At 40.0% G+C, this 15,640-nt stretch overlaps 1 long non-coding RNA gene across 1 annotated transcript in view; it reads left to right on the top strand.

The window, feature by feature from the left end:
- LOC136794856 (uncharacterized) overlaps positions 1–2,656 on the top strand; it is a 244,197-nt gene extending 241,541 nt beyond the window's left edge. Inside the window, exons 2-3 of the long non-coding RNA XR_010842243.1 lie at positions 891–1,129; positions 2,453–2,656. This is a non-coding gene — a long non-coding RNA (uncharacterized lncRNA). The remainder of the gene's footprint in view (positions 1–890; positions 1,130–2,452) is intronic.
- The last annotated feature ends 12,984 nt before the right edge of the window (positions 2,657–15,640 follow it).

Genomic DNA, 15,640 nt, shown 5'->3' with positions numbered 1-15,640 from the left:
ACATGACTTTTTCACTTCACAGATGAGAAAACTGGATAAGATTTGGAGTAAGTGCTAGAGATTTGAGCTTTTCCATTATTCTATGTTGCCCCACTTACAGCTAAAAAATGCATTCCAAATTCTTGCTGTTACTGCAGTATTTGCCCGTATTGGCTTCCTCAATCATAATGTTTTTCAGGCAATATTCTGTTTTCTCACACTCTTACTTTTTTATTCCCATGGCTTGATTTCAACCTAGTCTCTGTGTCTGCAAAACATTGCATTCCCTGGTTGGGTTTATCAAACAGTTATATCTAAGTAGTGTATTTATATTTCATCCAAGCATAAGAAGTATATGGCTCATTAGAATTCAGGGATAATAACATAAGGTGAAGAAAAATAAACAAAGATGAAATAAGGGGGAAATTTTTGTCTTATCTCAACCATTTTGATGTCAGATTCTTCTTCAAAACTATGGTTTTATAAAGGGGAAAAATTAATCTGGCAAATTATAGCTAGTTAACCAGAAAGTCAGCAACAGTAGCAAGATACTTCTGGCAAGAGTCCATTCACTCAGTCATGTTCAGAAAACATTTATGGAGCCCTATAAATAGCAAGCCGTTGTAGGAGATCCTGACTGAAATGAACAGATTAATGAGTCCCTTCCTCTCTAGGAAAAAAGTTAAGAAATAATCATTATAACTCAAATTTATTGACTCCTTACTATGTGCCAGGCTGTGTGCTGAGTATCTTACATGAATTATCCCTTTTGATATTTACAGCAATATGTTATATATTATATTGATATCAAGATTAAATGAGATCCTTGGTTAAGCTTCTCAACCAAGCCTGGAGCATTTTTGATTCTCACAAAATATTAATTTCCTCTCTGTCCTCCTTTTATTTCACAGGAGACATCACTATCTTTCCTTCTAGAAAATATCTCCCAGATAGAAGTGGATTTCCAGAACTAAATGAATAAATAATACAACCAAAAGTACCTGCTGACTGAACAAAAGAAATATCCCTGAATCCAAAGGGCAGCTTAGACAGAGAAGTGAAATGAAGCTCAGCTGAAGGCAGAAATGGAACAGATGCTCATCTGAGGCACCAGGGATGGATTAACACAAGAGATGCCTGGAGATGGGAGGTAAACAGAGAGATTCTACTATAAAGTGCTGAGACAAGAAGAGGTCTGGGCTCTGCTTAGCCATGAAAAGGCTCATGCAGTTGGGGAGGCCTGGTTCCAGGGAACACACTGAAGGAAGCGTGGGCAGAGGCACAAATGACAGATTTTGGAGCCTGTCTCATGATGCCCCAGCCTAGAGCCTTCAGAGCATGGCTTCCAGAACCACAACTGACCAACACTTTCCACAGAGATGGGGAGGAAGTTGCTAGAACAAACACTGTCCTGAAACTTGCCCCAAATCTGAACCTAATCAAACCCCAATGTTTTCTTGAGGTTAGAAAAGGCCTGGCTTAGCATTTTTAAAACAATATCTATTTGCCTTTTGTCTCCCATTTGTAGCCAGAAGTGGAAGTTCTAAAAACCCATTAAAAACTTTGGGTTTTATTTTGTATTTATTTCTTTACTATATGCTTTCCCAGCCAAAACCAGAAAATGCTGGGACGGCACAAGCTCATTCTCCTGAGATATCCAGATCAAAGTTGTTTGGAACTGCCTTGGCTAAGCAATTGAATTTTTCCATTCTTATCCAAACCAATGCTTCAAACCCTTGCAATTTACTTATACGCATCCACCTTCTCAAGTGTTCTGAGGCATTTCTTTCAGCACACATGTTGGCCTTCAAAGGGTAATAAGCAATTGTGTGCTGGCAAAAGTTGCATTTTCAAGTTTGTACCCCCGTACCATCATCCAACAAAGTGAACAACAACTTCTGGCAACTTTGTCCACTCTCTATATATTCCATACAAAGTATAGGAAAATATAGGAAAAGCAACATTAAAGACCCTCTTGCAGAGAAATGTATTATTTTCAGAGTATTTTGCACTGCTAAATTATCCTCTTCCTTAAGTATAGAACTCACTTTGGCCAAGTAAAATTGTAAGACAACTCATGTCATCCAACCTGCAAATTTACTGGAAAACTGGTCTCATGCCTGTCTTAAGGCCTTAGAGAGATGTCCCTTGGCAGGGGGCAGTCATCCAAATTTGCCCTATCAGAAAATTTGCATGTTGTTGGATAACCCATAGTTTACATTTATTACTCTATAAGTCATCCTTATTCTAAATGACTTTGATCCATAGGTACGTTACCTTCAGGAAATTATTGAGTACAATGTGTCGCATGCCACAATCTTCATTTGGTCTTCACAAAAAATACAGTTTATCTATAGTGATTTTGCTATGGCAATTCTTACCTTGATTTTCTTTTTTCCACAAGATACAAGAGCAAACTAGTTTGTGTTACCAAAAAAATCAACTCTCAGGGAACTCCACATTTTTTCAATAGGATGAAGAAAATGTATGATGCTGCCCTACTCAAAGTTGCTGAGAAAACATCACAGTAATGCCCATCCTTGCCTGTGACCTGTTTTAGCCTCAGCTTCTCTTTGGATACAAAGGTATTTCTTCAAGGATTTTACACAGCCTTGGCTATTCCGGGCTGTGTATTTGAAGCCTTACTCATTATCACAATCTTTTTTTAATGCCAAATGAAAACCATTTTTATGATCAGATAGATGAACTTCTAAGGTCAGCATCCCTGTCTCAATTACTGATGTTTCCAAAATATACAAGTGATTCTTTAGTTTTATAAACCTCCACCTGCTTCTTCCTTTCATGTAATTCACCTTTGTTCAGTTATTTTGCGCCACCCCTGCAGTGTTTTCAAATATATTTCAAATCCCCCAAGCAAGCCTATTTCAGTTGATTGGCTTCAGAGAACTCTAATGCTGGCCAGGCATTTTGCTGCAACCCCATTTAGACTCAGCAGGAAGAGCAAATTTAAAAGGCAGATTACGTTTTTAGCTTTTTAAAACCTGCTTTATTAGAGAGGCTAAAAGCCACAGTGGTGGTAAGCTGAATTCTTTTGAAATACAAGCAACTTCAAGACATCTAGGGAGCAGTTCCTCGCCTGTGGGGCTCCTCCCTTTGGGTTTCAGTGATGGCAGGGACCAGCTGGCTCCAGGCATTATTCTTAAGGGTCTTTGTGGGTCCAACAACAGAATCCATAAAAGCACCAAAGAGGTTTCATTTAAGGGTCAGAGGAGTTTTAAAAGCAGCTCACCAAGATTCCCACCCCTGGACTTCTAGTGGGCCATTTTGTGTGAAAGGTTTGGTTAGGTACTGGCCTCCATTAATTGTAGAGGTTGGCCAAGGGACAGCAGATAGAGAGCCATGGTGAGGATGTGAAAAGCCACTTAGAGAAGAAGAGAGAATACCTGCAGGCCAGACTCCTCTGGCAGGCAGCTAGGAGTCTAAATGGATGGATGGACAGATAGATAGATAGATAGATAGATAGATAGATAGATAGATAGATAGATAGATAGGCAATTAGATAGGCAGTTAGATAAATAGAAGCCATAGCACATATCACCTTAAAACAAGTTATCAGTGCTTTCTCTTTCACTTATTTGGAGCTCTGTTTGAACTATACCAGGAACTGCTTGTAAAGTGGCTGAGGGCCTATGAAAGGAGGTGGGAATAATGAGATTTCAAGAGAGTCAATGAGATTCCATAAGGTTTTGTTTAGAGGTTTTGAGATGAGATGAACACTACTGGTTTCAAGAATGTTTATAGAGAGAGTGCACTGAGAAGCAGCCTGGGTCCTATTTAAAGGCAAGATACAGGCTTAAAGCAGAGATGTAGCTAATCAGAGAGGACAAATACATGGCATCTGTGCGGCCACCCACTCCCTCTGTGGCCAAAGAGAATATCAACAACTAATCATAACTCCTGTGCCAAGCCCAGCTGGCCTTAGAATCCTTCTTAGCAGGCTGCTGCAGTCCTGGATTAGACTGCGGATACTCCTAAAAATGTCTATGGATAAGTTTAGAACCCAACACAAGTTTCCGTGGGTGGGGCAAACAGGTGACAGAACTGAGTAGAACCAGCTCAATGGGGACTGTCAGGATGTCCTGTGGAGGCTCCGTGTGAGCTGGGGCAGCGGGTATTCAGCTTCAGATGTTACCCCACAGGAATCTGGGACCCGTGTCACCAGATTTTTCAAGAGTAAATAGAAATCCAATTTTGACTTGAAATCTCTTGATTTTTGAATGTTGGATCCAAAAAGAGAGGGAAAAATGAGTGCTGTGTGGGCCAAACCGAATACATATGCAGAAAAAAATAAAATTAAAATACACCAATGGGCTAGCGTAGCTTCCAAGCTTAGATTAACTGAAGGAAGATTCCAGTTTGCTCTTATCTTGCCTGAATTACCTTGCTACCATTCTCAGCTTAAAAACAAAAGAAAACCATCTCACCAGGGCTTGAAGAGGGCATGTGGCAAATTGCAGAAAATCATAGCCAGCGCTTTGTGGTTGCTGAGCTCCCCCAGGTTGCTCACTAGCAGAGTCCTGAAAAAGTAGGCAAACTTCAAAGATCAAACTTGCCACAACTTCAGAAGGGACCTTTCAACCAGCTTGCTTTTGTCCGGATCCTCCCTTACCCCAACCCTTTTTTTTAATCACAAAGCAGCTGTCTCAAAGCTCAGATTCTGATATTGTCAGAGGCTAAGGACAATGTCAGAGGCCTTTGCTCCTTGCTTATTTCAGTATTCCAGCCCTCTCAGTCTTGGCCTCCCTTTGGTCTGTTTACATACAATTTCCTTCTGGGTGGAACTTTGTTTTTCCTTTCCTTCTTTTGAGGCTGTTGTTTTTTCTTAAAATAGGAGGTCATTTCAGGCAGAAATGTGTTTTCGTCTCCTTGCTTCCTCTATGGCTGGGACTGGGGCCCTTTTGGAAAGAAGGAAATTTCCACTTTGTTTACAAGGAGGGATTGGTTTTCTTTGGATAGCCTATTAATTTGCTGGGTAGGGAGTTTGGAGTTCCTAGCATTATCTAAGGAGATCAGGAAAGTTATTTTAAAGGCATTTCTTTGATTTTTTTTTTTTTTTTTTTATGTTATACACTCTGCTTTTCTTATTCTTTTTCTCAAACCAGTTCATGTTTTTCCAATGAATCTAAGCTTCCCATGTGTCTGTCCCTGCATTTCAGCTCTCTACGTTGTCTTCCCAAGATCTTTAAGCTTTAGTTGTCAATCTGGATAATTTGACCAACATTCTGGAACAATTCCAGCATGAGTCATAGTTTTATACTCTGGGTTGGAAAAGTAATTTTCCCTTTCCCTTCAAAATGCAGCCATGACCCATTACTGTTACTGGAAAAGACAGACTTGATCATGCATACCTTTCTTCACCCCATCCTCACATCTTCACAGGCTACATCTGTCAAGCAATCCATCGCCCACATCAAATAATGTAAATATGCACGCAAGTGGGTGTTCTAGGCACCATTGAGAGTTTAACCTGGACCTCTGGAAGAATACATTCTAAGACAGAACATTAACTGAAAAAAATTTTCCAAGCATCCCAAAGCCAAACAGAATAAAATTGCTCTAGGTGAATCTTGTGATGACTTTAGTAGGTTTGATGCAAAAGAAATATTAATTTTAAAATAGTTTATTCAAGGCCACTCCCAATATGTGATTTATTTAAAGGACCATGTTCACTAACAAATAATGCCCAAAAACCTCATTAAATGGAGTCAAACTATCAGATCTCAATTTTGATTTTTCAGTGCCATTCCATTTCATAAATGCTTTGTTTATTCTAACCCTGAGAACAAAGGTAAATAACAAAAAATAGGATAGGTGATAAGAAGGATTGAGATCAGGAAATATGTGACCAAAGTGGCTAAGGATGGAGGTTAGGACCATGGATTTGGAGCCAGACAAGTGTGGAATGGGTTCTCAGCCACATTGGTACTAGCTAAGTGGCCTTAGGCAAGTTACTCATTTTGTCTATTTAATTTTCTCATCTGTAAAATAAAGGTAATAATAGTACCTGCTTCACAGAGTTGCTGTGGATTAGTATGTTAAAGACATAGTTAAGTGCTCATCACCACCAACACAGAAATAATTCTAACCTTTATAGGGCACTTACTATGCATCAGGTACTGCCTTTACTTGCATAACTCTATGAAGTAGGTATTATTATTATTATCCTAATTTTACAGATGAGAACATTAGGGACCCAGAGAAGTTAAGTAACTTATCCAGGGCTACAGAGCTACTAAGTAACCAAGCCAGGATTCCAGCCCAAGTGGACTGACATTGAGCCTAAGCCCTTAACCACTACGTAGATTTTTTAATTCGTAATGAGTCTTCGTTATTCTAAGTGATGTTCTAAAGGTTATTTCTTTGTTAATTCAATTTCTTATGTTGCCTGTGACTGTATATATAGTGTTGTACACTGAACAGAGAAGTTCAAACTGTCAATTCTGTTCTCCAAAATATAATAATAATCTCTCTCTCTCTCTCTCTCTCCCCACGCCCTGTCTTCACATGCATGCAAGCACACACACATATACACACAGAGATTTGGTTATCCTCATTGGGCTCTACTTCCTAAATCAGAGAAGTAAATGATGTATTTCAAAAATATTGTCTACAGTATAAAAAAAGAAAGGGGTTTCTAATGCATTTTTGCCTTTTAGTTAACCAGGAATAAGTTATTTTAAATCTCTTAATTCTCTTAGCATTCTGGTTAACAGAGGTTTTTCTGTACAACAAAATAAATACACGTTTGATAGTACAGAGTCAAATAGCTTCAATTCCAAAAGGTACAAACTGCTCTAATTTTTAGTTTTTAAAGAAGTGAACATTTAAGTAAATTGTTGGTGAAAGTCTAGTTTTCATTGTTCTGAGCAATGAAATTTGAAGAATTGGAAGAAGTGGTAAAGTATGACATCAGAAACAGAAATATGAAAATAGGCCAGAAGTTTGTCCCAGTAACATATTCTAATAATCAAGAAATTAAACATCACAGGATGTGTTTGCATATGTATAACAATATGCTGTCCTCGACTAAAGCTTACATTTTACTTTACCATGTGTGACCTCATTTGATTTCTACAGGAGAAATAATATTTAATATTAGGTGAGAAGAGAGTAGAAATAGTACCAATTCATTTTATGTAGGAGGAAACTGAGGCTAAGAGATCCAATTGCTTGACTTAGGTCACACAGCTGGTTACTTGCAAAGCCAAGACTTATCATTTCCTGCTATTTCTGCTAAATCACAATTCCACTGGCACTTTTGCTGAACTTAGTTTGACAGTTTATACTAAGACCAGAATGGCTGTTCCCCAAGGTGTGGGAACCAGGAATAATTTCTGTGTGGAAAAGTCCAGAAAAAGGGGTGGTAATGCATATGGGTACACCACTCCCAAACCAGTTCAGAAGGTCCAAGGCAGTATTGAAAGAAAAGAGGTCACTGGCAGGAGAGAGAGACATTATAAAGGGAAATGTCCCAATTTTCCCACATCTGGCTATGCTCATCCCACGTTTTATTTTGTTTTAAAACTACTGTCTCTCCAGTCAAACTGCAGGGATTGAATCCTGGCTCCACTATTCACTAACCTCTTTTTGCTTCATTTCTTTGTTGCTAGAATAGAATCCATAATAGTACTGATTTTGTGGGGGTGATGTGAGAATTCAACAGGAAAGCTTATGTAAAACGTTTAGCATTGTAACTGATGTGTGGTGAGTACTTAAAGAACACCAACAATTGTCATCATAATTATTTCATGCAGAGATATAAGTGGAGGAGCCAGAATTTGAACCTAGTCAACCAAACTCTAGAGACCATTGTCTTAACCACAGTCCCATACCACCTTTGTACTTGCTCTGTCCCTCTATCTGGAAAGCACTTTTCCTAGATACACATCGACATAGCTCCCTTCCTTTCTCCATTCAGGCTCCTGCTCAAATGTCACTTCCTCTGAATGACCTTTCCTGGCTGCCTGATCTAAAACAGTATTCCTTGTGACTCTCTATGCCTTAAATCTGCTTCATTTTTTTAAATCACACTCATAGCAACCTGATACAAGATTAAATATTAATTTGATTGTTCATGGAAGGCTTTCTCCACCATTAGAAAGCAAACTCCAGGGCTTCCCTGGTGGCGCAGTGGTTGGGAGTCCGCCTGCCGATGCGGGGGACGCGGGTTCGTGCCCCAGTCCGGGAGGATCCCGCGTGCCGCGGAGCGGCTGGGCCCGTGAGCCATGGCCGCTGGGCCTGCGCGTCCGGAGCCTGTGCTCCGCAGCGGGAGAGGCCACAACGGTGAGAGGCCCGCGTACCGCAAAAAAAAGAAAGAAAGCAAACTCCATGAAGGTAGGGAGCTTGGTTTGGCTCACATCCATAGCCTTATTGCCTAGAATACGTCCAATTATTTGTTGCATGCATGTATACATTAATAAGGAAAACACTCATTAGCAGCAGCAGCTAACACATTGAAACACTATCAACAGATGAACCAAAATATGGGTAAGATCTGGTTTCTACTCTTAAGGGACTTGCACTTCAGCTAGGAAGGGGCTGTGGAAAGGTGGACAGAAACACGCCTAGCCACTATAATAGGGCATGCCAGGCTGGTGAGTGGTGCCAGACCTCTGGGCACTTACATCCTGAGTCTTATCTTCTTGCTAAGGTGCTGACTTCTCCACCAAGTCAGTCTGATAGTCTAACCTTCCCAAATGAAAAGTTCTGGAAGGAAATCTCATAAAATCAAATGAGATAATTTCGGAAAGCCATTTCAAAAGAGTTTAAGTGCTCAACCCCACTGTCTCTATGAAATCAGACATGTCATTCTCTTGGGGTGTGACATTCCCCAGAGAGCTGCAGATAAGGTACATTGAAGTCTACTCAAAATACATTTCTTCTCCGTCTAATCTACCCCCAAGGGTAAACTGGGGAAGTAGAGACTTTACAGTTGCTAAAGGTCCTGGGAGAGTGAAAAGCAAAATAGGCACTCAGCCTCATTCAGCCCAAACTACTGGACCTTGTCTCCTGTGTGTGAGTCATTAATCAATCCCATTAAGTTCTAATCCTTTGCCAAGCTAAGAAAACACAACCCAAACAGTAGCGAACATTTCCTCCCCTTGCCACTTACCCCTAAATAGGAAGAGCAGCGTTCTAAAAACTTCAGTCTTCCTGAGATAAGCAGGTCTGCAAAATGTCCATAGGATTTTCTGGAGAGAATATATGCCATATTCGATGAAGTGAGAGAACACTGCTTGATTCTGACCACTCACACTCAAAACTATTTCCATAGCCCAGATAAAGCAATGCAGAGCTACACAGGATGACATGTCTAAAATAAAACAAATCATTTAAAGCATGATTTCCCATTGAGTGGTATTGTTAGCCGTCCCATGGTGGATAACTGTTAGCTAACACAGAACAGACCCCAGGCTCTTGAATAGCAAATCCTTTTATATGACAAATGACACTGTATTGATGAATGGTGACCACAGGAAAACAGCATGATATAATGGAAGACTACACTGTAAAAAAAAAAAAAAAAAGACTACACTGTACTTCATCAGAGACGATCACCTTGATCAGGTGTGATGGACCAAAGGGATAAATAGCCACTGAGACAGTCAAATCCACACTCCCAAGCAAGGGCATAGCAGGGGCCTGATGTGGTTTATTTAAAGGGCAACACAACACAATGGAACATAATTGGTCAAGGGTCTGGTATATGCAACGTTAAGGGTTAGGGGTTAAAGAGATAAAGATGCACACAACACATGCCTGCTATTAAGGAAGACGAAAGTACTAACTTAAAACCTTATTTAATTTGGTTTTTATAAGAATCTAGTAGGGTAGACAGAGAAGTTCTATAAACCCCATTCACAGATTATGAAGCTAAGGCTCCAAGTGATAAGTGATGTGATCAAGTCTTACCCTGAGTGAGGTCTGGAGCTAGGACTTGGCTCTGAGTCCTGGGCTCTTACTACTAAATCACCCTGCATCTGGCTCCATCTTTAGACAACTGGAAAAAAGGAAGCCTTCCTTCAAACCTAATCCTGAGGTATGTTAGAATCTGACAACTCTAAACTTTTAACCACTTCAATACATCTTTGCAAACATTGATAACATGCTTTCATAAAACTGTAGTATGCTCACATGATCAAAATAGCCAGATGATCTCAAAACAGAAGCTCTGGGCTTCCCTAGTGGCTCAGTGGTTAAGAATCTGCCTGCCAATGCAGGGGACACAGGTTCGAGCCCAGGCCCGGGAAGATCTCACATGCCACGGAGCAACTAAGCCCATGATCCACAACTACTGAAGCTCACGCACCTAGAGAAGCCACCCAATGAGAAGCCCACACACCACAAGGAAGAGTAGCCCCCGCTCATCGCAACTAGAGAAAGCCCTCGTGCAGCAATAAAGACCCAAGGCAGCCAAAAATAAAAATAAATTAATTTTAAAAAACAAAACAAAACAAAACAAACAAGCAAACAAACAGAAGCTCTGCTTTCATTCACAGTACAGTTCAGGATCCAAGGATGGCAGGCTGGATCCAGGGTGCCAGGGAGATCAGAGGGTTCCTGCCCTGGGTTGAATCCGAAACAGTTATAAGTGGCCCAGAATTAGTACGTTTACTCTCTATGGTTTATAGTTGCATCTGTCTTTCACCTCCTTTACCTAGATTCCTTTCAGTGAGCTTTTATTGCACTTTTGGTTCAAATGCCATTTCCTGAGATCTTTGATCATCAGAAGGTGTAGTGCCTTCATCATTGTGACCATAGTGGCACTTTTATCTTTACTTCTATTTCTAGTGAAACAATGTTTTCTACCCTGTATTACTGTTATTTATGTATATTTTTATGTCACCTCTGAACATAAAAGTCCTTGAAAACAGTATCTGTAATCAAATATTATGTCTTAACTAACCAGCACAGAGTCTTGAATTTGGTAAGTATCCAGTTTGTTGAATAAATGAATGAATCCTTCTCTGGTTTCCACTCAACCCTATATCTTCTTCCAAGGACTTCTGCCTGACTTGAGTCCAGTCTTACCTATAGAAGGTCTCTTTTTACTAGTTGTCCTTTTTATTTCTCCAGCTCCATGATATTTGTTTATTTTAAGCATTTCTTGAGCCCATCTTGAGGAAGAGTTTATAAAATTTCCAATTCTCTCAAAATGTTACTGATGATCCAATCAAACCAGGATCATCATGAGTAAAGAAAAATTGCCTATCGGTATTTGAAGCAGAGATGCTTTTCCCCAAAGCCTTGAAATGCCCCAGTGAGCAAAGGTTTTAGATTTCCCTCAGTCCTGAATCTTTTGATCTACTGGCAAATTAGGAATTCCTGGCAAAATACAACATAAGGAGAGAGATGGGAGTTGGGAGAGATAGTAGATCATGTAATTCAATTTCATCATTTTACATATGAAAAATAGAAGTCCAAAATGGTCATGTAATTTATCCAAACTTACCCACCTCCTTAGTGAAAGGCCCAGGACTAAAACCCAGTTGTCCTACCCACTGGTCCTCTGGGATATTTTTTTTTTAATCTACCATCTCATACTAATATTTTACTTCCTGTTTTTATTGGATTGGCTTGGTTCCTTGTATCCTCCTCCTGTTCTCATGCCTGTCCAAAGCACTCGGCCACTGAACTAACAGCCCAGTCCTCATGGCTCCAAGAAGCCCCATCTAGAGAGAAGGCACTCATCTCACTCCTTTGAGCAGTACCATTTTCCCTACTTAGACAGGAGATCCCTATTTTAATCTGTCAGCCTGGAGTCCTACAATAACTAGCAGAGCTAAGAAATCATGCCCAGACTTATGTTGACCAGGTAGAAACTAATCTACAACCTGTGGGTCAGGTAACATTACACTCACTCTGGCATACCTTGATTTAAGAATCAAATAGTTTTATCAGAGTCCTTTGTGATTATGTTACCATCTTAGCTACCTCATTTTTCTTTTTTTTTTTTTTTTTTTTGCAGTACACGGGCCTCTCACTGCTGCGGCATGTGGGGTCTTCCAGGACTGGGGCACGAACCCTTGTCCCCTGCATCAGCAGGCGGACTCTCAACCACTGTGCCACCAGGGAAGCCCTCCCCTCATTTTTCTAGTCCTACCATCTATTTTTTAATAGAAATATGCCTTTCTCATATGTAGTTTTATATTTATTCACTTTGTGATGTGATTATTTTGTGGAATATTACTTGAGTTTAAAAGAAAAACCAAAAAAACACCTATTTATGTAAAAAGGATGAATTTATCAAATTCAATATATTAGAGCAAGCTCTAATCAAAAGAGCCCTAGATCTGAAATCAGAAGACTGGAGTTAAAATCCAGCCTCTCACCAGCTCTGTGACTTTTGTCAATGACTGAACCTCTCTGAACCCCAGTGTGCCCATTTGTAGAATGGAGCAAATAATCCAATGGCATAGAGTCTTGGAAGTTGAGTGAAAAGTCATTCAATGCGTCAGGTGTGGTGCCTGTTATGGTACATAAGATCTCACTACATTTTGACTGAATCTGAAACTGCAGGATTTTCAGGAACATAAGAGCAATTTATCAGTTTCTTTCACTGTTGCTCTGGTTTCTCTTTTCATCAGCAGTTTCCATAGTGTTTTAGAAATGCCAATTTTTAAAAATCAAATTTAAATGAAATGGAAAGATATCATGGTGCATATTACCAAAAAACTTATTATATATGTACCTCTTAGGAGCTTAGTAAAGTATTTATTCAAGAGAAATAGATTAAATAGTTGTTAAATTCAGGCAGGACTTCCCTGGTGGCAGAGTGGTTAAGAATCTGTCTGCCAATGCAGGGGACACAGGTTCGATCCCTGGTCCGGGAAGATACCACATGCCACAGAGCGACTAAGCCTGTGCGCCACAACTACTGAGCCTGTGCTCTAGATCCATCGAGCCACAACTACTGAAGTTCGCGTGTCCTAGAGCCCACATGTCACAGCTACTGAGCCTGCGTGCTGCAGCTACTGAAGCTGGCACGCCTAGAGCCCACGCTCCTCAACAGGAGAAGCTACCGCATTGAGAAGCCTGCGCAGTGCAACGAAGATTAGCTCCTGCTCGCCGCAACTAGAGAAAGACCGTGTGCAGCAACGAAGACCCAACGCAGCCAAAAAAAAATTCAGGCAATATTGCACTTGTGAGGGCAGAAGTAGAAGTTTGGACATCATTCAGAGAAAAACATTAAACAGCATGAATACAAAATCTTTCAGAGTGTATTAGAAAATTAAAAATCTACACTAAATTGAACGTTGAAGACGTCCTGGATTCTTCCTTTTTTTTTTTTTTTTTGTTTGTTTTTTGCAGTACGCGGGCCTCTCACTGTTGTGGCCTCTCCCATTGCGGAGCACAGGCTCCGGACGCGCAGGCTCAACGGCCATGGCTCACGGGCCCAGCCGCTCCGCGGCATGTGGGATTTTCCCGGACCGGGACACGAACCCGTGACCCCTGCATTGGCAGGCGGATTCTCAACCACTGCGCCACCAGGGAAGCCCTTCTTCTTTTTTATGGAGGTCAAAATGGCAACTGAGCAACCATTGTTCAGACTGAAAAAAAAGCAACATTAATGTTTTTAAATGCAATTCCAAAATAGTATTAAAGGTAATGTTATCAGCAAGCACATGACCACAATCCCCATATGTTACTACAGTTTACCTTCTGCTTGTACATAGATTTCAGATAATGTTTAATCATATTTTGAATTATACTAACTCTCCCTTATATTATAGTGTAAATATTTTTCATTTATTTAAATGACTGCCTAATATAGTTCATCATGCTGCTGAGTCTAAATTTAAGTAACTCTTCCCCTAATCCTAGACATTTATTTGAAAGTTCAATTAAATTGGGTGATTAAGAGTTGTATAAATAGTTCTTACAGATTTCATTTCAGAATTCCCTTGCATTCCCAGTCCCAGTGGCCATTTCAGTTACGCAGAGTATGACAGTGACACGTAAAACAAAGAGAAGTAAAAGATAAGCCCCTAAAACTACTATTATGGTGGGGGGGGGGTCAGGGCAGTGAAGAGCAATAGAGGTACAACAACAAATCAAAAAAGCACCTTCTTTTAATGTTTGTCTTCAGTTATTGGACTAAATGATTATTTGGTTCCCTTGTGGAGATTTATTTCACCAGCCACTTTTTCTAATTCTGTATTCCTTTTGGCCAGGTAAAAATAGACTAAAAATATGTGCAGGGAAGAATTCTGGACATATTTTAATGTGTGTCTGTCTGCATTGGTTTATGTCCTGTCTTGTTATAAAAAGGATTTAAGGCAGCTCTGAAGGACTTAAGGTCTTTAACAATGCAGTTTTCTCTGTTTTTTTTTTCTATTCCTAGAGCATTTCCATCAGTAATAGAAGTTGAATTATACTTCTTAGAGTCTTACCTCATATTACTAGTACATAATATTTTGATTCTTTTTTATTTTACTCTCTATAGAAATCAGCTGGACGTGAACAGTTTCATTTCAACATTCAGAGGTTATTACAAATGGTCCACATTTGTCTTTGTTATATCTCTTGTGTAATTACAGCCTGGATGGAGTATTATTTGTTCAAACTTCCGAGGTCACAGAGCAGTCTTTTCTGGTTTATGTCTGTGCTAATCAGCTAAGAAGCAGTGGGTTAAGTTATTTTAAAAAATAATAAAATAAAGGTAAATGTTGAAGTTTTCTGAATGCAGGCCTTGACAATAACATGCAACCAGCTGGGCTTTGGAACTCCAACTGTATAGGACTAGGACTGTGCCATTGTTTGTTGCAATGTGAGATCATTCCATCACAATATTTGCTCTATAGCTGCATGATTTTTTTTGTTTCTTTGTTTTAGTATTTACTGTGAGTCAACCTTTTGTATTCTGGGCAGTGGCAGAGTGGCATTTAGGAAATGGGAGGAAAGGTATCTGATCTCTAGCAAATATAAATCTTTGCACTTGTATGGAACTTTAGAATTGAAAGAATGTTTTCCACCTATGGCCTTCACAACAACACTGTGACAGACATAGGAAAGGAATGATTATCCTCATTTTATAGGAATGAAACTGAAACTCAGGTTTCGCAACTTACTCAAATCCATCACAACTAGAAAATGGAAGACAATGGGCTCCATCCCAGATATTCCTGTTTCTAATCCAACCTGCTGGATTCCACCATTCACAGCTGTAATTAAGAGTTTACTAAGTAATTTCCCCCTTTGAGAGTTTTCTGTAATTTCTAGTTGCAAACTAGTTTTACAGCAATCCAAGTCAAGGACAAATCTGTGTGCTTATGAAATGACTTCTTCCTTTGATGTACCTTGACTCTCCATGGAATGGACCCAACAATTAGTTCTGTCCCCCACTAAAGAGCTCATGTTGTTTGTTGAGATGGTACCCAATAGAGAGTGAGACTTCTCACAGCAGCTAATAGATTGGGGCTTCCTAAACCACATCTTGAGGGTCAAGAAACATTACCCTCCCTGGCTGGTGGTAAATCTTCAACAAATTCATGTGGCTCTTCTCCTAGGTTCCCATATTTCCTCTCTTCACTCAGCCAAAGTCCACATTCCTTTCCCTGTCACCACACACAGTGTGACCCCAGACCAGCGTGGCAGTTTCCTCCATCCCTTTGAGGTCACAGCCAGTGCTGCTCTGTGG

This window comes from Kogia breviceps, chromosome 9 (genome assembly GCF_026419965.1).
Source record: "Kogia breviceps isolate mKogBre1 chromosome 9, mKogBre1 haplotype 1, whole genome shotgun sequence".
In the NCBI taxonomy this organism is placed as follows: domain Eukaryota; kingdom Metazoa; phylum Chordata; class Mammalia; order Artiodactyla; family Physeteridae; genus Kogia; species Kogia breviceps.
The sequence above is the reverse complement of the archived record's forward strand: the minus strand, read 5'-3'. Positions and strand labels throughout refer to the sequence as shown.